The following is a 22,212-nucleotide window of genomic DNA, read 5'->3' as shown; positions in this document are numbered from 1 at the left end:
TTACTTACTAACAGAGTTCTGATTCTGTTAGAATACCAGCTGCCTTGCGTTTGAGGGGAGGCCGAGGCCCCTCTCCAGCCTCAGTATCATGACCAGGCTCAGCCTATATGGCAACTCCTCCCCTGCCAGTGGCTGGCTTAGGAATTAATGGCCATGGGATGCAGCTCTGAGCAGATGGAAGGGGAAATCCACGGGCAACTTTGGAAGTATTTTCCACATTCTCACAATGGAAGAAAGGAAAGGGCCACCACCTTTCCAGCCTTAGACTGTTGTTTGTGTGGATAATTTCTGCAGCTGTCCTGAGACAAGCTTGGAAAAAGTCCCGAGGTGCTGAGGACGGCATGCAAAACGGCAGACAGAGCTCTGATTGTGGAGGTTGTGGTTGGGTCTCTGATCAGCGCTCCGGCCCCTGCGCTCCCTCCACATATCTTGGTATGTGAGGTGACAGGTGTCCTTATTCACAAAGCCATATTTATTCAGATTTATCTAGGGTTGTTTTTTTTTTTTTTGCAACTGAATACACACTAGTGGCAGCACACACACACACACACACACACACACACACACATACACACCTTGTGTCACATCCTCAACCTGCCAACTGATGTTAAGGTGTCATAGGGAAGGTAGTAACAGACTCACTCCTAGGCCTTCAGAAACTGGGTTGTATTTATTCAGAATCCCAGCACTTCCATCACCGAGATTAACTTTTCTTTCTCAAGGATTGGCTCTCTCTCATGGCTTCTGCTTTTTGGTGGTTTCTGCAGCCTAATTTATCTTTAGGTATCTTTCAGCAAGCTCCTGAAACTAACTTTGTGTGTCAACATTTCAATTTTTCTGTGGGTAAAATGGGATGACTATCAGGCCAGCTGAGAAGCTGACAACATTATAAATTGACTGGCCTTGGGTCATAGGTCAGACCTGGACCACCCACTTGATACCTAGATGGAGGGTCACATGGTACCAGTTTAACAATTTATGCAGAAAGAGCCACTTAGAAAGGAGTTGTGAGGCGTGTATGGCCGGCACTGTGAAGTATTACATGTTCGGCACCCTGGTAGCTCGCCAGGTGCCTCTCCTATATTTAGTCTCCTTTTATTCAAAATAATGGCTCTTTGGCTGGGTACCTGGTTACCTAGCTAATGATATTTCTCAGACTCCCTCCAGGGGTGGCCATGTGACTGCATTCCAAGCACACAGTTAGGAGCAGCAGTGGTGTAGGCAGGCTCTGGGTTGTGCCTTTAAGATGCCAGAAATGCGCCTCCCTTTGTCCAGCTCCCATCCCTGCTGGCTGGCAGGGTCACATGGTAGCAGCCAGAGTGGCTCTCTTACATCTCAGCAGACAAGCTGCATATTGCAAACCAACAAGGTGATCAATCCTGGAAAACAACATCTAAGGTCACCAGCTTGTCTTGGTTCTCCCAGGATTTTCTGGCTCTAGAATTGAAGTCCTACAAGCCAGGAACCTCCTCAGTTCCAGACAAATTGGACAGTTGGTCACCCTTGTCCACTGAGCCACTACAGCATCTGTTGACCACCTCCTTAAACTCTTGTTATAGAAAGAACAAACACACAGCGCTTCCTGCTTGAGTAAGTCACTTTACATGGGAGTTTCTTCGTTTCCATCACCCTGTCCCGTCTGCTAGTAGTACAGCTACATTGGGCCTCACCATCCGTGTTGATCACTATGTTGTTGCTGCTCAGCCTGAGGCCAGATGTTCAGGTCTGAAGCTCCACAGCTGGGCTCTAAGATCCCATGGTCTGGTCTACCCACATTTGGGTCCTAATCTTTCATTACTGAGCCTCCTGGGGACACTGAGGCATGACCATCTCCCTGCTCTAACCTAGCCCTCTCCTTCCCTGTATGAGTGGGAAGTGACTTGTGAAGCCTATTGACCCGTGCAAGTGAGCTCCCCTACATAAGCATTCTCTCTCTCTCTCTCTGTGTGTGTGTGTGTGCACGCAGAGAGAGAGTGTGTGTGTGTGGGCACATGCGTGTACTCCTCCTTTTTCTAGTCAGCCTTTTTAGAGAGAGACTGTGGGGGACAGATGGGAAGCTGGAGTAGATTCAAGAGCAAAATAAATTTGTTTTTCTTCCTGAAATCACACAATACATGTTTTTTAAGGAAAATTAGAAAACAGAGTTTGGTTTCCTACATTTTTTCGGGCAAATTAAATGGGAACAGTAGAGCTACTTACTTTTCAGTGGTGACACCAACAGATATCACTCTCCTATCCAAGGACTCGGGCTGATCTCAGTGTCTGGGGGAGGGTGTGCTTCTTGGAAGCAGAGGAATTCAGGCTGATAGGCCTTGCTTCTCCAAGGTCAGCTGCAAGGATGGCTCTAAGAAAAGCAGGGACTCTCTGTAGGTCGGAGTTTCCCCAGGAGAGCCCTGGTTTCAGATATCCTACTTCTTATCCCCTTCAAATATCCCTCTTTCTGTCCCTAAGAGCCATCAAACCCCTCCAAAATTTTCAGTGATTCAATTCCTCAACTACACTTGCTACATTACTATCTGCTCCCCGAAGCAGCTCTTGTCAGGTCATGGGTCTGGCTCTGGGTTCAGATGCTATGTAGGGCCCATTTATATATATATATATATATATATATATATATATATATATATATATATGCACTAGGGTGAACATGTTTGTTGACATAAACTTTCCCCCCCAGTTTATACTTATCCTGAAGAGTTCCTGTGTGTAAAACTCCAATATGTTGCTTTCCATAAACATATTTTTGGAATTTATATTCCTCATGGTAGTTATTTTTGTTCATTTTTAAAAAAAATCTTAAAAGTAACTCATACTTCTAGAAGTAGAAATTTTTTAAATTGTACATATAAGATTATGAATATAATAATTATAGTCATTACTTTTAGAAATAGGAAATTTTTAAATAATCTTAAAAGAATAAACTGGAGTGTTCTCAGTTCATAATACATATAATTTTTCACCTTTAAAGTACTCTTTCTATTATACACGTTCCTATGATACACATAGAAATGAATTTCTGAGATTTTAAGAACTATAAAGTCACCATTTATATCAAATTGCTTTGGGAGATAAGAGTGGTGGCCTAAGAAAGGGGAGAGTGATACCACTGCTAAGTCAACAACAAGGGGATCCTTTGGGTGCCCAGCTTGCCAGGTGCACAGGTAGAACAGTAATGTATATGTCTTCTGGAGGTTTTTTTGTTTTTTTTAAAGATTATTTATTTATTTATTTATTTATTTATTTATACATAGCAGAACTGGGGTATAGGCCAGAGACGCAGGGGTGAGAGGATTCACCAAAGACAGAGAGGGGAGCAGAACAGGTGGATCTATTGAAACACACTGCTGAGGGGAGCAGCGGGGGAGATAGGAGATGCCTGCTGCGCCATATGTGGGTTAGCTCCTTGGCCAGGGTTTGATAGACACAGTGGTGATCACACAGACTTAACCCCTACTCCACCAGGGAGACCCAGCTCCTGAAGGTTTTAATGAAGATGATCCAGTAGTGCTTTAATTTTCATTGAATTTTTAGATGACACAAAAGCAAATCCTGGTGAGTGTGTAGAAATGGTTAGAAAATTAAACTAGGATTTGCTTCAGAATGAAATGATGGATGGGGGAAGATGGAGCAGATATGGATGAAGCAGAATTGCCTATGAGTTGATAATTACTGAAGCTGGAAGATAGATGGTGGATGATTGTGCTATTCTATCTTCTTTAACGTAGGTTTAAAGTCTTTCAAAATAAAAAGCTAAAGCCAACCCAGAATTGGCTCATATTGACAGGTATAATCTGATTCAGGCTCTCCCATCTTCCCTTTGCTGAGACTTCTCTTTTCTCAGAAGTACTACCACCATCAACACTCTGAGTCATTTAAAATTACTCATCCCAGCCACCATGGTCAGCCACCAGGAACTCCTGTTTACCAGAAGGCATTGTCAGCAAAGATCCCAAGAGACAGGTTGGGTCCAGGAGGCAGGCAGTTGGGGCAGTAACCTCACAGAGGAGTCCTTTGCAAGCTTGAAGTATTTTAGAAATCTAGAGGTTTCTCAAATTTGTGTGGGTTTTGCATTCTGAACAATGTGATCTTTAGGTAAATTATTTAATCTCTTCGAATCTCCATTTTCAAATCAGTGTAAGTGAGATAATCACCTTGACTTCATAGCACAGCAATAAATAAAATGTAAAATACAAATATATTTTTAAAATATCCAGCAGTATGTTTGACTCACAGCAGATGGTCAATATTCATCCCCCTTCCTTCTCCTGAGTTATTAGGAAATCTGAAAGAAGATCTATTCCTTCCTAGATTTACAATACTGCTAGGAAGATTATTTTGTCCATACAATATTTTGTAACAGGATGAGAAGAAAATTAACAAATTTCTCTTGTATGGGAATTCAAGCAACATTGGGATCCCACTTGGGGAAGGCATTGTCTTCCTTAGGAAGATTAATTTGATAAATAGTGTGGGTGAAGAATGACACTCCAAGAGGGTGGCTTGGGAGAAGGCAAACCAAGAGATGGCAAGCTCCCAAGGCCACCTACTATATAATTTTGCTTTCTTGTAAACTATTCCAATCTCCCCACACATTTGGTAACTTCTTCCACACACATATGTCTTATGTGGGTGGTATTTGTGTAACTTCAAGGCAGGGGCTGTATTCCTCAGCTGGGTCCCTTCCAAGGAGGAGAGACTAAATAAACAGAGGTGAGTTAGCAGACCCAGATCTTAGAGCCAGAACGAGATTGAAGTCCTGGAAGATCTAGCATCTTGGTCTAGTTTGAAGGACTCAAGCTGAAATAGGGCTTTTTTTTTTGAAAGGCTGGCAAGCAACCACTATATTGTTTAAGTGGCAAATGAGTGATGCCACCAGGAAATGACCTAGAGGAAGGTGGCTTCTGTGGGGCAGTCATGATGGAGTTGTGGAGGAGACAGGGGTTGAACAGAGCCTGGAAGTCCCTCACAACTCAGACTAGTCCACGACAAGCAGAATTGCCCCCTTCAAAAGAAAACAGGCCCATTTGCTTATAATCTAGACATCATGAACTTTCCAAAGAGATTGGTGTATCTGAGATATGCACATCTACCTGAGCATGGGAAGATCAAAGGCTAAAAGAGGGCAAAACCATGAAGAAAAGCTCTGGGAACAAGGGAAGAGGCAGCCATGGCATTTGAGTCTTCTAGTACCTCAGGAATTAGGAGTCACAGAGCTTTCCATAGCTGACCAAAGGGGTTATACCAATTCAGAAGATTGCCAGGTTCCAGAAGAATTTCTTCCAGGGCCTGTTTTCCTCTCTGTGTAAAAGGCTCAGCTCTATAAAACCCAAAGACCCTCACATCATTGTGTTAGAAGACACAGAAAGGCTCTTGCACAGGTAGGGGAGAGAGGGAGCCCTACCCACAAATGACAATATGACTGTGATTGTTAATCAGTCTTAAAAATTATTTAGTTCTGCATAATATATCTCAAACTGAGAGTCTCCATAAAATACATGAAAATCAGAACCAATTACAAGTCGGTAAATGGAAGAACAATATGAATTGCCATCAAAAATGAACACCATTAAAATGAATTAGTGATAAACTATGTGAAAATGAAGGCCACGGGTATGTGGATTTATGATTTGCACTAAAATGGGAAAGAATAATAATAGCACTTTATCTTAAGCTATCAAACTCAATTTTTTTCGATGTGCTTCAGGTATTGGCTATATAACTTGAAACATCTAAATCATAAAACAGAATTATAATCAAAATGATTTAAACAGGGACATAAGACTAAACAAGCTTATTTATACCCAAGAGCTTATTGGAATTGTGTTTATGAAGAAACTAAGGTGAAAAAAATTAGTATTGTCAATGATAAGTTTCCAGGAGACTAAGGAGGAAGGTGGGTAAAAGAAGAGCTTTTTCTGTCACTGAATCTATCTCATACCCTGTCTCCCTCTGGGTTCTGGCACCAGGAAGTCAGGTTAGGCCTCAAAAGCAAGGGGTGCCCTAAAATGCAATCCCTGTGTCTACCCTCTCCCTCCCCCCAGGTGTCTCCAATTTTATTAGGCATTTCATTGTTTGAAATAAGTTATTAGACTCTTCATCTTTTTTTTTTAATATTTATTTATGCATGTAAGAGCTGGGGTACAGGCCAGAGGTGTGGGGGGTAAGAGGATTCACCAGAGACAGAGTAGGGAGCAGAACAGGCAGACTGACTGAAATACATTGCCGAGGGGAGCAGTGGGTGAGACAGGAGAGGTCTCACCATGTGGGTTACCTCCCTCGCTGGGGCTCAGACTTGTGCTGCAGTGGCTGCACAGCTTCATAGTGCTGCGTCTTAACCCTTTGTGCCACCAGGAAGGCCCTGACTCTTCATCTTTAAAGGTTAAGTTTCATCTCATGGCCTCTTTATAAATGTAAAAATTTATTTTATAAATCAAAGAGACATTTTCACACGAAAGTGACAACAAGGCACAAAACAAAACACCCCTGGAAGTTCCAGTGACACAGATTTCTGGAAAAATTATTGAACTATATGGAAATACACTCCTAAAATCCCAACAGACCTTGCAAAGACACAAAGGAGCATTGCATTTGGGCTTTTTAACCAGAATCTTGAAGTCTGACTCAACCTCAGAAGTTGAGTCCAGCTTTCAGTTTTCAGCAACAACATGTGGGACATAGAGACAGAGAGAGCTTGCAGGCCATGAGTTCCAGCTGGGGGCAGCCTTGGGACATGCGTGTACTGTCTCCTGATCTTTATTTACCCAGTTTAATCTCTCTTTTGTTAAAGATGACATTTGATAATTTATTGATGAGTGAGAACTGACTCATCAGAGGCGGTATATGATCTGTAGCACCAGCCAGATGGTCCTTAATCAAACATTAATAAAGCAAAAGCAGATGACATTTAATAAAGTAGTATACAAATATGCCTGAGGGCCATCAAAAGCATTTTTTTCTGGACTCCCTAATAATAGATCATTATCAGATAAGAGATGAAAGAGGAAATTTGCCCCTAAATTGTGATATGAGAAAATGATTCAGGTTCTATTACATATTTTGGATAGTAAGATTGTAGATGTAATTTTATCACAGATTTCATGGACCCTATTTGTGACTGTGTTTAGAAGAAATGACAAAGCTTTAGTAGAAACAAAAAAGAAGTTTCTACAACTTCCCTCTCCCTTGACTATTTAGCAAAGCCAGATTATCCAACTTTCCCACTTTCCCAGAAAAAGAGATTTCTGGAAGGCATAGAAATAGCATATTTTAATGTCAGGGCAATAAAAAGCATTTGACTAGATTCCACGTGTTGTTTTAGGAGTCACAATTCCAGAAAACTCTTAAGATCAGAAGAAATAAAGTATACTAGCACATTTCCAGTGGGAGAATACTATTTTACCTAACCGTAAAACACTGGCCTTTCAGAATTGTATCCAAATTGTATTGTTTTTTTTTTTTTTTTAGATTTATATATTTATTCATGCTTACAAGAACTGGGGTACAGGCCAGAGGTGTGGGGGCTGAGAGGATTCACCAGAGACAGAGCGGGGAACAGAACAGGTGAATCTACTGAAATACACTGCTGAGGGGAGCAGCTGGCAAGTCAGGAGATGTCTGCTGCGCCATGTGGGTCATCTCCCTGGCTGCGGATAGCTTCATGTGCTGTGTCTTAACCCCTTGTGCCACCAGGGAGGCCCCCCAAATTGTGTTTAAATGTTTGACTTCCTCCCACAATTCACCTGTGGCACATCAGTCCAAAGTTAGGAGCTTGGATTCAGAGCTGAGTCTTTTATTTCTATTCAAGGACTGCTGGCTTTATTTAGGGGCACGGACAAAGAGGAAAGTGAAATGACAAGACCTGTTAGGAGAAGGCAGGGGCAGGGAAGAGGCAGAAACTCGCTTTTCTCAGTCATGACAATCTCAGAAGCTTAGGGCCAGAGTAGCCCCCTCCTTTAAAAGAGCACATTCTAAGTTACTGAGAGAGCTGGCCCTCCAATCAATTTTTGAACCTCAAACTCTAACAGACAAAAGCCCTCTGGCCAAGGATATGGAGGAGGGGAAAAGAGGGCCTGCCACTGGAGAAGCAGCGCACCTCTCATTGCAGACCCTGGCACTGACCATCTCAAGCTCCTCGCTCTGTTCCCCCCACCCTGCAGCAGTACCTTCACCTTCCTCAGGCCCCTGATGCCGCATTGAGAGAGAGAGGTGGTGTTAATAGTCACAGGTCATCAGCACGGAGTCGGGGGAAGGGAAGGCGCTGGGCTTACAATAGCCTACAAGGGCCTGTGCCGTGTGGGAGCCTGGCAGGTGCTTTGGTGGTCACTTGGAACTGTCATGTTGAAGGGATTTCATAGCAACCTGGGATGGCCACATGACCAACCTCTGGGGCCCATCAGGACCACAAGGCAGAGGAACAGAGTTTGGGGGATCATCATAGGCAATCACTCCCAAGACCCAAGAACTGAGTGACATTCATAAAATGTAGCAATTTATGGATCTCTAACCCCGTGCTCACTGTTCTAACTAAACTAAAAGTAGCAAAATGATGAAATTATTTGTTATTTCTTTTTTTATCTTTCAAATTTGTTATCCAGAAAGGATTTGTATCAACATTTATGCCTTCTTATGACCTTGGCAGCGAGGCTTCTCTTTGGGGTAGTTATATGTCAGGCTTACTCTAATTCTAGAGAGTGAGCTACTCCTCGGTGGAGGGAATGTCTGGCCCTTGTGGGGGTAGCTGCTTGATGGGTGAGGAGGAAGAGATGAGATGTGGAACCTCAGGAGTTTTCAAGCATACTTCTTTAACTTTTTTGGATTCTTTTCTGTAAGGTCCTAATAAAGGCTAGTCTTTCCAGGACATATTTCCTAACAATGTCCCTCCCAAGTCAGAATTATTGTTTTCTTTTTCAGCTTTTCCACCAAGTCACTCTTTTCATAGTTGTGAGTGACTAAGGGCAGGGAATGACTTTATTAGGAAGTATAATGGGCACTCCATGTTTGCAGAATGGAATGAAATTCCAGGAAACTTGAAACTGATGATGACAGTACCATTTTCAAGTATCTCCTGGGTGCCAGCTAAATCACAGTAATCACGTGAGTTAGGGGAATCATCTCTACTTCACACATGAGAAAACTGAAGGAGGAGGGGTAATGCAAGTAGGAGGCAGATATGGACTTCAAACTTATTTGTCAGGAAGGGGAGGAAATTTTCCTCTACCTCTCTGGATTCATCTTGGGTTGGTAGAGCAATAAGATGAATATCAGACAGATTAGTAGGTAGAAAAAAAAAACAACAACTTAACTTTAATTACATATGTATGGGGAATCTACATAGATGTGAATTCCAAAGTAAAGGAGGTATATAGCCTAGAGGTATATATCCTGAGCTAAAGAATGAAATAAGGGCCTTCTGGGGCTTCTGCATTTAAAAAGGAGGGGGTATTTCATGATGAGGAGAGGGTGACTAATGTAATGAAGATCAGGTACTCTGTGATTAGATACATTTCTCTAGTAGAAACACTATTTCTAGTTTTTTTTTTTTTTTAAAAATTCACCTAATTTGGGCAAATAACCCCAATTTTCATTCTTCTAGGTTGTTAAGGGAGTTTTTTGTTTCTTTTTGTGAGACTACAGATTGTCTATTGTGCTCAGCTTCACATAATCCACATGCCAAAGTGACAATCTTGGGAAGGCCTAAACATGTTGGGGAGACCTGTCTTATCCTTCATAGCACTTGATACATCTCCAATTATGAGATAACCAAGTCTTAATCAGCTCTCCGCAGTAACACTGGGATTTGGTTGGTTGATTTTTGCTGTTTGTATTAGCCAGGGCTCTCGAGAAAAACAGAACCAATAGGGTAGATATAGATATAGATACACACACATACACATATATATGGATATATATATATATATATAAAATTAGATCTTATAGATCTATATTTCTCCATATAGACATATATGTGTGTGTGTGTGTGTATGTGTATCTTCATAAATGTTATGGAGACCAAGGGCTCCACAACATGCCATCTTGGAGCTGGAAAATCAGCAGTCAGTGGTGTAACTAGGTCTGGGTCTCAAGTTTAGAGAACAAGGCACACCAGTGTACCAGAGTAGGAGATGGATGTTCCAACTGGGGCAGAGAGAAATTCCCCTGGACTGGGTGATGCCACATTGGTAAGAGTTATTTTTTTAACGATTTATTTATTTATGCATACAAGAACTGGGGTATAGGCCAGAGGTGCAGGAGATGAGAGGATTCATCAGAGATAGAGTGGGGAACAGAACAGGCAGACTGACTGAAATACACTGCTGAGGGGAGCAGTGGGCGAGTCAGGAGAGGTCTGCTGCGCCATGTGGGTTGCCCCCTGGCTGCAGAGGCTGTGGATAGCTTCACAGTGTTGTGTTTAACCCCTTGTGACACCAGGGAGGCCTGCAAGGGTGATCTTTACTCTGCCTACGGATTCAAATTGTAATCTATTTCCAGTAGACTTTCACAGACACACCCAGAAACCATGTTTTACCAACTGTCTGGGCATCCCTTAGCCCTGTGAAGTGGACACATGAAATTAACCTCCAAAGTGCTGATGTTTCCATTGTTTTAATATGAGATGGTTAGCAAAGGGAGATTGATTAACTTTCAAAATGCAAGTCTACTTGAATTGTGAAATCCCGTGTACCCTTTTCCTGCTGGCTGCCTACATTCCTCAGAGAAACCCAGCCTTGTGATAAGAAGACAGGGACAGTTCTTCTGGGGAGAAAATGAAGCTGGAAGATTTCCAAGTATATATTCCATCAAAGTTTGCTACAGAATATGCTAGTATTAGCTGTATTATACAATATATACAGTTTACATATATAATATACTAGTATTATGTATACCACACAATATTACTTAAAAGTATACTATCACAAAGTATATTATATTCCTTCTCAAGCAACAATTTGAAACAAAGTAAAATCTTCCATGAAGTGGAAGGTGACGTTGCCCAGGGAGCCAGAGGCTCAACTTCTGTAGTTGTTTGCTCTTGCATCATCCAGACAAACACCTTATTACACTAGTGCTTTTAGCAATTAGACAAGATTGAATCAGATGCCAAGATAATTTTTTCCAGGCCCAACTGCCTTTTCTATTGCAATTAGCCTTTTTTAAGGACAATAAATATGTATACAATTCCCACTCTCCTGCTCCAATTAAAACGCAGCTAAGAAGTTTTATCGAAATAATTGTTAAGGATGAAAATAGCACCCTCATCAACTCTGTCACCAGTTTCTTCACGTTTTCTTAGATATCCTTTAAACCAGGTGTAGGATTTACCATACATGTTTTATAATCCAAAAATAAATTAACTAAAAATGTTTACCCAGTTGAGACTCTTTGTAACAGCTGAGTTTAGCCAATATCTATTTGTCCTTTGAAAGCATTTTAAAGATGAGCTTATTACTGCTCTTCCAGTTCCTCTTCTCTTTTCTTGGGCACCAAAACAACATTTCCCAGCTTCCCTTGCAGCTAGGGGGACCATGTGACTGATTATGGCCAAAGGAAGTAACACGAAAGTGCCAAGACTATGGAAATCTCCATAGTTCCCAGTTCTTTCTTTGCTGCCTACTGGAGCTGTTCAATCCAGGAAACCTTGGCAACCTGGAGTTGAAACTGGCATTGCTTTGACCAACCCTAATTTCTGAATGTTTTCTCCATTCCCACCTATCACACCCTGAGACTATCTTCATTGTTCACTGAGGGGAAAAAGAGCTACTATTGTATGTGAATCTTTATAATTTCAGGGTTTGTTTGTTTTAGCAGGTAGCTTAGTGTAACTGACTCTCCTTTACCCAGATACCTTTTCTCCCCCACTATGTCAGATATTCCAGCTGAGTGGTTCCATGCAACCTCACATTAAACTTCTCCCTTATTATCCTTACTGTTTATCTGTCTTCCTAGATAGATCCCCAAGGTCTTATAAGGGCACAGAACATATTACCCTGGATCACCATTATATCCCCAGTAACTAATATAGTGCTTGGCACATAGTAGGTCATCAGGAAATATTTGTTAAATTAACACAGTGTTGTTTAACACAATGTTGTATGCATGGACTTTTCCCTTCCCTAAGCTGGACACAGCAAAATCAGGTGCTAGACAATCTGTAAGAATAATGATAATGGAGTGGGAAAAGCAGTATGCCTATGAGTTATACTTTTCCTGAATATTTCTTTAAATCTGACTCCAGTGAATTACTGCTGGTCTATATTGCAAATGTCCCTAATGGTGACAGTAATCTGTGATCTACATGAACAGTGGACCAAAAAAATAGGAGTTTTTACCTTGTTTATTGGATCACTTGCTCTTGAAGACCCAAGCCTCCCTCTAAGAAGGGTGACTTCCCTGCAACCACCAAACTACAGAGGCCACATATAGTGAGCTGGTTGCTAAACCTAGCAGAGCGCCACCTTCTGCTGTCTCTGCCAATGTACAAGCATTGTGGGTGAAGCCCTCTGGGACCCTCCACATGAGACCCTCCACAGGGAAAAATCATTGAGCTGAGCTCTGCCTGAGGCTCTGACCTGCCAATCCATAACATGCAATAAAATGGTTGTTGTTCAGTCAATAATAGAAGCAAAATTATCTTATTTCTCCAATAATATTTACAATGAGGCTTTTAATTTTGACAATGTTGATTGATCCTCTTCTGACTACAAGTAACTTGCAGTTCTTCTGTTGATCTCTGTGCATTGCAATCAAACAAGAGATTGAGACCCTGAAAGAAAACAGGGTATACTAATTCTGAGTCATATTTAACCCTCCAAAATTGCTAATATGCTTGGCAATTCAATTTTGGGATTCAGGGAGGTAAAAGAAATGTATTTACAGATATATATCAATGTATGACACATTTTAATTTAAGTTAGAGCAGTCAATATGGTAAAAGACAAAATTAAATGTAGGTGAAAAATTTTAGGCTCAATTTAAATGAAAAATAGAGAAGGAAAGGAAACTAATTTTCATTGAGGATCTCTGTGCTGAATGCTTTTCATAGGTCTTCTCTTTTAATCTCTTGACAACAGTATTAGTTTGTAAGTGGGAGTTGAAAATTTGCCAAAAGTCACCCACCTGGTAAGTGGTAGGTTCGATTTGATTCAAATTTGACTTATACAAGCGGCGTGTGTTATTTCTCTTCTCTAGAAGCTCTTCACCTGAGAGTCCAGGTTGCTCCAGCAGTAGCTCTTAAAGAACCAGGGAGTGGTTTGGGCAGGCATGCAGAGCTGGCTTGTTAATATGTTCATTAATGAAATATATCCCATGAGTGAATTTTGTCTATTTTTGCTGAACGTTACAAGTTGTTACTCAGTAAGGATCTGGGGAGAGAGTAAGGAATACATAACACCCCAAAGATGTGTCATAGAATCCATTGTAAAGCGCAGTTTATACAATGAATCTTTTTACAAGCAAATCCTTGCCATCACTACCACCACCCCAATTTATCCTTGCAAAATTCTGTCCAATATTGCTCTATTTTCTTAAGGCAACTTATCTGCAATGGAATGAGAGATTGGGGTTTGAGATTTTTTAAAAAAATTTTATTGAATATTGGTTTATAATATTATGTAGGTCTTGGGTGTAGAGCATTATAATTTGCCTTCTAAATGTGCTACCCAAAATGATCACCATTAAAAGTCTAGTTTCCATCCTCCACCATGCACTTGACCCCTTTTCCATGATTTACCCATTTCTGACCCCTTCTCTTATGGGAACCACCTTTTTAATCCTATAGTCTAAGAGTTTGTGTTTAGTATGGCTTGTTCTCTGGTTTTATTTATCCTATACATATACCTGAACTCCTATAGTATGTCTTTTATGGTCTGACTTATTTTATTTAGCATATATCCTCAAGGCCCACCCATGTTGTCATATTTTCTTTCTATTCACTTTTTTCCTAGTTGGGTGAAAAGTCTTCATTTTGCATTTGCATTTGCCTATCTGGAATCATCAATTAATTTATTTAATAATAATAAGCACAACTGCTCAAATATACAGCAGAAGAGTAGAGACTCTCAGGTCTGTGCCAGCATGGAGCACCCTCCAGCATGGAGCAAGGAGGGCAGCCACAGGGAGAGGGGAATTTTCTTAAACACAATTCACCCTCCCTCCCAACACATGGTGTGCTCAAACATGCTTTATGGGGATCCTCTAACTATGCTCCTTAGTTTCTGTTCTAAAGAGTCTGTGCTGTCGGTTTAAAAACTCAGATGGTATCCAATGGCCTGGGTTTAAATCTTGGCTCTGTCTCTTCCCAGATGGGTAGGCTTTCTTGCTGGGGCCTGCTTACTCATTTCTGACTTGGACCTACAACTGGTTGCCCTGAAGATGAAATAAATCATAGGTGAAATAAATGCACGCAATGATCTCCAAACCATGCTTGGTGACAGGAAGAAAAAAACACTATATATATTAGCTGTTGATCTATCTCACTACTGTCTTCCTCAGGCATTCATTGAAATGCACTGGACAGGATAAAAAGAGTAAAAGATTTTGAAGCCACAGAGTAACCATGGCACCAAAAAAGTGCCACCCTCAATGCAAGTGGTATCCTATCTAGATAGCAGGGTGGGGCTTGGTGGGAACTTCATGAACTTGCTATTTACAAGGATGTACTGAAGGCATAGGTCAGGAGGCAATAATCTCTGCTAACAAGCCAGAGTCCTCACTGTATGATTATATGAGGACAGAACCAACCGCATAGATGCTAAGTCTCGTGACAGGGCCAGGACAGCAATACTTTTTCCCTCCAATAGCAAACCACTTTGGCAAGGCAGAGGACCCCACTTCTCTCTCCCATGCCTATCCAGTCATTCATCCAATAGCTGTGTGCTGTGCATTTACCTTGTGCAAAGATGAGTAAGATCCACAGTTTAATTTGAGAAACCAATGAAAAGATGCATTAATTATTTCAACAATTATTTACTGACTCCTTACATGCATTATGTACTATGCCTGTGAATAAACAGGCAAAAGTCCCTGCCTGCATGGAGCTGAGGTTATAAGAAAGAGAAAGATAATATATAAGTATGATGTGTATATCAGAAGGTTAGATCTGCAAAAGAGATAAATAAAGCCAGGGAGGGATGTTTCTGTGGGTGAGTGGACTGGTTGTACTTTGAACAGTCAGGGAAGGCTTTCTTCTCTAGGAGTTCACAATCTAAGGATATGTCCATATCTGAAGGACACAAGGCAAAGTCCTGTCTCTACCCAGGTCTGCTGAGGGCAGCAACAAAACTCAGTTCTCCTGAGTGTAAGGTCTCTGAGCGTTGAGCTTTTATTCTCTGCTGATAGATGCTCAGAGATGATGATCCATAAATATTCAGAAATGATGATCCATAGATACTGAGAGAATATAATGATCAAGCCACCCAGTCAGCAAGCAATATTGCTCACTAATCCTGAGCACAGCGTTAGATGAGCACCTGGTATGTGAGATATACTGGGATCTGTCCTCAAGAAGCTTCGAATACAGTTACATGAATTATTAATTCATGTATTAATTATTATCAAGCTTCGGGACTAAGTGTGGGCATAGACACACGGTAACTTTGTACATTCCCACGTCTGGGCATCAGGGGAACTTTTCCAGCAGTCTAGAAGTCACAGTGCCCTCACACCCCACTGCTGCCGCTGTTTCTCGGCACAGCGCTCACTCCAAAGCCCTGGCACTACCCGGCGGGGTGAACCCTCTGGAGGAAGGCCCAGTTCATTTCCCCGGGGCGCCCCAGGCCTCGGAGCCTGAAAGGTCCTGGGGGACTTTAGCAAAGTCCAGGCCGCTCCAGGAGAGCCACAAGCAGCAAGGGGCCCAGCTCATTTGGGCCTTCGTCCAGGTCCTGGGTTCGTTCTGCGTAGTCCTCGGCCGCAGCCCGGCCCCTCTCCCTCTGGGCCCCTCGCCCGCCTCGGGGACGCCTTCTGCGCCCCGCGCCCCACGCGGCCCCCGGGGCTCCCGGGCTCCCGGGGGCGGGCCGAGCAAAGGTCCGGGCCCGCGGGTCCTCCCGCCCCGCCCCGCCCCGCCCCGGGGCCGCTCGGACTCCGCCAGCGCGGGACGCGGAGCGCGCGGCTGCGGGACCGGGAGGCGGGCGCGGGCAGGTAAGTTGCGGGTCCCCTTTCGCCGGTGCGCGCGTCCGGCCGCGGGGAGCCGAGTCCGCGCGGCTCCTCTCTCCGGGACACCTTCCCCCCACCCCCTCCTGCACCGCTGCGGGGGGAGACGGAGCGCCGCCGCCCCGCGGCTGGACGGCTGTCTCTGTTGCGCCCCCTTTACGCTCCCCCTTCCTAGCCCTGGTCCCCAAACCTGTCTCCACCCTCTTCCCATCGCCTCTCCCTCCTTGTCCCCGCGCCACTTCCTCCCTTGGCCGTGCAGTTGCAAGGGCAGCCGGTGCCTTCTGTGCACTCCGCGTCGCCACCCTCCTCCCGCGCTCCTTTGTCTTCTGCTTGCTCCCCAGGGGGAGAGGGGGAGCGGGCTCTCCTGGCCGGGGCGGCTACGGAAGGCCGGGACGACTGTGGAATTCCTTCAGTTTCTCCAGGCCGGAACGAGGACCTTCCGCCTGGGTCTGGGATGCGGGACCCGAGATTGGGGAGGAGGCCAGACCCCCGCCCCGCCCCCCCACACTCCTCGGGGTGTTCTGGGCCTGCGCTGCGGTGACCTCACAGCTGTGGGCACGGCAGACCCCAGGGTGAACCCTCAGCATTTGCACCTGAGAGGGGAAGGCTCGAGGGCCACTCTTAGGAAGGCTTTGGTTGTATGGAGTGTTAAAAAAAAAAAAAAAAAATCGTTGAAAGTCTGCTCTGTTCGAAGACTCAAAGATGGTGAGAGGTACAGAGGCTTTGGGATCGCAGCACTCAGCAGGCAGGTAGCGGTTAGAGAAGCTGCTGAATGAGAATAAATTACTTGTTTTCAAAATCCACCACCCAGGAGCATGACTTCTAAAGGGCGACAGCTGGGAGAAGTTGGGCCCAAGTAGTAAGATCTGAGAACTATGGACCAAAAAAAGCTCACAGCTGCTGTTGCTTAGTTTATCTGCTTTATGAGCAAGCTTCTAGACTCCAGAAGTTTCTTTTGGTGCTTGAATCCTCAGGGGGACAAGAGAGTTCTCCTTTTAATCAGTCTCTTTTCTGATTCCACTCCATTTCCCAATAGCCGTTGCTGCCTCACCCTGGTTCCTTTTCAAGCTGATGCCTGTCTTGTCACCATCACTTGTTTTTTTATTTCACATCTTGATTTTTATATTAGAAATGATAAGAGTACCTTTAATTTTTCATCTCCTAAAAAATGAGCTCCTGTACTGGACTTGAAGCACTGGAAGATGTAACAGGATGACACCTTTGTTTTGATTTATAGATTCAGTATCTCTTACTTAGAAAATAAAGTAAGATGTGCTAAAGTTGTTAACTAGGAGACAAGGACTTACAGCAATGTCTCATTTCCCTGGATGATGAAGAAACAATGTGTTCCTTAGCTGTGATTTTTCGCTTCTGCTATAACTGAACTTTACCCTTTTCATCACCATGTCTTATTGTACAAAATGGATCATTTATACCCCAAACTTTTAAAAAAGAAAAAAAAAACTGGGACATTACCAGTGGGGCAGTCATGAGCTCAGGCTTGGTGAGCAGGTGGACCTTGGTTGGAATCACCGCTCAGCACTAATTCTCTGTGTGATGATATTTACTACCCACCAGCCAGGAGGCACTGAGTGTTGAACAGGTTGGGATTGTTGCATTGAGGGGGACTTCCCACCCGGAGCCCTGCAGGGTCTTGGTAAGTGGGTGTGATGTTAGAAAAGACTGATAGAGTTGTGTTTGTTGATGATTTGGGGGAGAGTTTAAGGAAAATGGGCTTTGTTCCCTGCTGTCAGGAAGGAGGGGGGAATTCTGTGGCTGAGTGTTGTATTGGCAGGAAGGGACAGAGCAGGTTCTCTATGATTAGAGCATATGAGTAAAGGAGGGAGTCCTGGAGTTCTTGGTGCCTTTTTCAGGCTTTTATTGAGTGTACCTGGTACACAGCAGGTAGAGGTGCCAGGGGCCCAGGAGGCGAGTTTTCACTCTTTCTGGGCTCTCTGGCGTTCTCTTGTGGCCTCTGCTTCTCTGCTCCTGTTCTGGTTGTTCTGTTCCTCCTTTGACAACGCCCTTATAAGCCCAGTTTCAGCCCAGGTATACCCACCTGCGCATGCCCACACCCTACTCCAGGTGCCCACCATCAGGCATGCATTCAGGACTGCAGATCCATCAATCCTAATGGCAGAAGGGCAGACACCCTACAAGTGTCTTCATGAATCTTGTCTGGAAGGAGAGAAGGCTAGAGTGAGGCTAAAGCTATGGTTGGCCAAGAAGCAGCAATCATCGGGATTGTGTAGTATGGTAGTGTGTTTGGTCATTTTTGTGGTTTGGACAATGTTTGTATATGTTTGTGGTCAGATAGGATTAGTGGAGCTCTTGTTTGCGTCTTTTTTTTTTTTTTTAAAGATTTATTTATACAAGAACCGGGGTACAGGCCAGATTCGTGGGAGGGTGAGAGGATTCACCAGAGACAGAGCGGGGTACAGAACAGACTGCGTCACCAGGGAGGCCCTTGTTTGTGTCTTGATTTATCATGAGCATAGAGTGGTCACGATGTGTTGTTCACCAGGAGAACACCAGGCCAGCATCTTCACCACCAGGAGTAACTGATAGTGCTGTGTCAACTTCCGGATGTCTGTCTTTTTTCCTTATGGTCTTGGGCAAGTTACTTAACATCTTTGAACTCCAGATTCCACATTTGTAAAATGCCTACTCATGGTTATTGTGAAAATTAAGTGAGGAAATGTGTAGAAATGACTTAGCTCTGTGCCTGGCACATAGCAGCTTCTCACCATGCTGTCGTCCCTCTGTTTATTTAGAGAAATGATGTTGCACTTTCTTCCCTAAGCAGAAGCCCACTGATCAACCAGAGCTGCTCTGGAGAAGAATCCTGAATTGGGTCTTTTCAAGTCAGAAGGTTTGATGATCCTCTCACTCTAAATTGTTTTAAGAACTAGTGAAGATAGTATCTTCCCATGCAAATATCTTGGTGATGATTTTAGGATTCTACGTTTCTAAGAGTTAGTGACTGTTATCGGCCCTGTGCTTTTCTGACTGTGTATTGTTTTGCTTTCTGGATCTCTGCCTTGAAGTCCCTTGTCCAGGATTCTGTTTTAACCTTGCATATTCTTACATTCACTTTGGTACATGCACTGCTAATCTGCTTTGAGTTGGGAAACCCCATGACAGGTGAATAAAGACTGTTTGCTAATAGAATTCTTGACGTTCAGGCTCTGTCAGGATCACAGCTGTGAAGGGCAGTAGGTTTTTAGGCCATGAGCTGTTTGAGCTAGATATCTCTTGAGGCTATTTTTGTCTGCTGCCAGGTGGAAATCTGAATTTATAGTTTGATTTGTGGTTAATTGAACCATTATTGTTCTTGTCTGTGTCAGGGAACTTGCGTTCTAGATCCTCCAGTGGTTTCTGGGCCTATTTAATTGCTCCTTGCTAGACAGTTACTTTAGATATTTGAGAATGGTGATGACAGCTTGTCTCCCAGTAACACATGATAAATTCAATTATATTAAATGTCTAATCTATATTTTCATTGAACTTTCTATTATATCAAAAGCTTGTTCAAATAGTTTTCTAAAAAACACCAGAAACTGCAGTTAAAAAGAAAACGCCTTTAAACAAAAATGTTTGATTTCATTCATACTAAAACTACATAATCTGAAACTGTCCTGAGGTACAATTTCTCACCTGTGAGATTGATAAGAATACAAACGTAATAACATGCTCTCTTCTGGGACTGGTACTTTTACATCTCGTTGGTGAGGCTACAAAATGGCACAGCCCCTATAAAGACAGGCACTTTTACTCATCGATCAGCAGTCCTTTCTCTTGGACTCTACCTTCAGGTACCTGTATGAAGAAGTCATGTTCAGGAGTATGTACTGTGGCCTTTTTATATTAACAAATTTAGAAATAGCCCAAGTGGTCAGCAATATGCAACAGATTAAATAAATAATGATGTGTCCACCTGATGGACTGTCCTGTAGTTATAAGGGAGAGGAAAGGTCTCCAGGAGATACTGTTCCATGACCAAAAGCAAGGTGCAGAACAGTGTCTGACTCCTTTGTACTTACATTTGTATTAAGAATTTTGAAGGTAATGTACCTGAAAGTGGAAGAAAATGGGATTTGTGTAGGAATGGGGCTTCTCAGTGTCTGTTTATTTAGTGTAGACATCTGAGCCATGTAAATGTACCCTGTATTCAGACGTAACAAAGAAACCTCTCACTTCACAAGGAAAATATTCTCAAAGCAATCCTTGATTGAATAAGCCTAATTCTAATAAAGGCCTACAGAGCAATAGCCAACTCCACAGACTCGTCCTAAAGCAACCTGCCCAGTCGAGAGGGCAACTTGGCTGTGTTTGTGTTTGACGTTACATTGCGGGGGGGGGGGGGGGGGGGGTCGGGCATTACAACTATTTTAGCAGTCTCTTTTCCTCATCCTCTAAGCCAGTGGGGGAGCACAGGTGTCACTCCTCGGGCTTTGCTGCTCACAACAGATGGGCCATGTTTTGTTTTGTTAGTGGTAAGCTTGAGTTAGCTTTCTCAGAAGCCTCTTTGAAGGCAAGTTAGTAAACTCCCATTTAAGTTGTCCCTGAAAAGAAGAAAACTATAAAAATAGTGGTCCTTACATCAGTGGTAATGTGAGGCAGATTCTTTTTTTTTTTAAAGATTTATTCATGCATATAAGAACTGAGGTACAGGCCAGAGGTGTGGGGGAGAGGTGAGTGGATTCACTACAGAGTGTATCTACTGAAATACACTGCTGAGGGGGAGCAGCGGGTGAGTCAGGAGAGGTCTGCTGCACCATGTGGGTAGCGCCCTGGCTGGGGATCAAACTCGTGTTGCAGTGGCTGCCCATACCTTGAGAGCACTGAGACTAACTCCTGTGCTACCAGGGAGACCCGCCAGATTCTGTTGCACCTCTTCTCTTGGACAAGTAGGGTGAATTCTGAAGATCACTGGGGAGACCTTCATTTGTTAAAAGTCCTTTCCCTGTGTTTGGCAAGATAAAGATAAATATTGCACTTTATCCTATGTACACTCTCAGCAATTCCTGTCTTATGCTCCCAGCCAATCTGCTTCCTCCCTGAACCCCTCTCTTGGTGGATGGCATCTCGATTTCATTAGCCAGCCCACCCCTGAGATACCTGGAGGCCATCCTAGGAACCCCCTCCCTTTCAGCACCTCCTTCACATCCAACCAGAGTTCTGGGGAAACTGCCAAGCCAGCCTCTTTTCTGTCCTACACCACTGACATAGTGCAGCAGCATCTTTGGTTGTCCATCCCTGATCTTGCTTCCCTCCAGCTTGTTGCCTGCTCTGCTTCCAAAAGATCTAAGTGACCACTCAGATCATGCTGCTCTCTATGTAGTCCCTCGATGATTCCTGCTCCCACTTATGCCCCCAGCAGAGGAGGTGCAGGTTGCAGGACCTGGACCAAGGCCTCCTGACCTTGTTCCTTGCCTTTTCCCATTCTAGAACATTGCACTTCAGTGCAGGAATCAATCCCAGAGTTAGACAAGCAATTCTTGGTTTGTGAAAGAAGTGGCAGTGGGCATCTCACAAAGTCATGTGTCCTGGCTGGTCACAAATCTTGCCTTGTATGGTCTTCCTCATCCCTCACTGCCTCTTATAAGCTCTGGGTTTTGTAATTGCAATTGCTACTCTTGTTGGAAGCCCACTTCTATGCCCCTTTGTCCACTTACTTCTGTGTAGCCCACAGCATGCATCCTGGAGGGACCTACCTGGAGATGACTTCTGTGACCTGTGTCTCTCTCCAGTTAGACTTAAATGCCTTTTTCTTGGTAGCAATCTGTCATAGCTAGCATAAAACTTAGTTGTTTATTTCCCATCTGACCACCAAATTAGTAGCTTATCATTAAGGAGACAGACTGTTTTTGTCTCTATATCCTAAGTATGTAAACACATACTTAGGATAAAGGAGTAGTAGCTACTTTAAAAGGATGAATGAATGATTCAGTACATGCTTTGATAAATGAATATGTGAGGGCTCATTTGCATGCAGGAGCCTTGTGCTTAATAGAGATTGCATTAGCCTACTTAGCTGTCTTTGCAATTTACTGTTTATCAGAAAGG

At 43.4% G+C, this 22,212-nt stretch overlaps 1 protein-coding gene across 2 annotated transcripts in view; it reads left to right on the top strand.

The window, feature by feature from the left end:
• The window catches only part of GSDME (gasdermin E), a 67,508-nt gene that overhangs the window by 6,000 nt on the left and 39,296 nt on the right, over window positions 1–22,212 (top strand). The window contains exon 1 of one of the 2 annotated variants that reach the window (XM_037509344.2): window positions 16,086–16,131. The exons of the other annotated variant lie outside the window; for it this stretch is intronic. The gene's annotated coding sequence lies outside the window, so the exon portion shown is untranslated. Of the gene's footprint in view, window positions 1–16,085; window positions 16,132–22,212 lie in introns of those variants that run through there. 2 annotated transcript variants of the gene reach the window in all.

This window comes from Talpa occidentalis, unplaced genomic scaffold, assembly GCF_014898055.3.
Source record: "Talpa occidentalis isolate TD23 unplaced genomic scaffold, MPIMG_talOcc4v2.1, whole genome shotgun sequence".
NCBI classification, from domain to species: Eukaryota; Metazoa; Chordata; class Mammalia; order Eulipotyphla; family Talpidae; genus Talpa; species Talpa occidentalis.
This window is presented reverse-complemented; position numbering and strand designations above follow the sequence as displayed.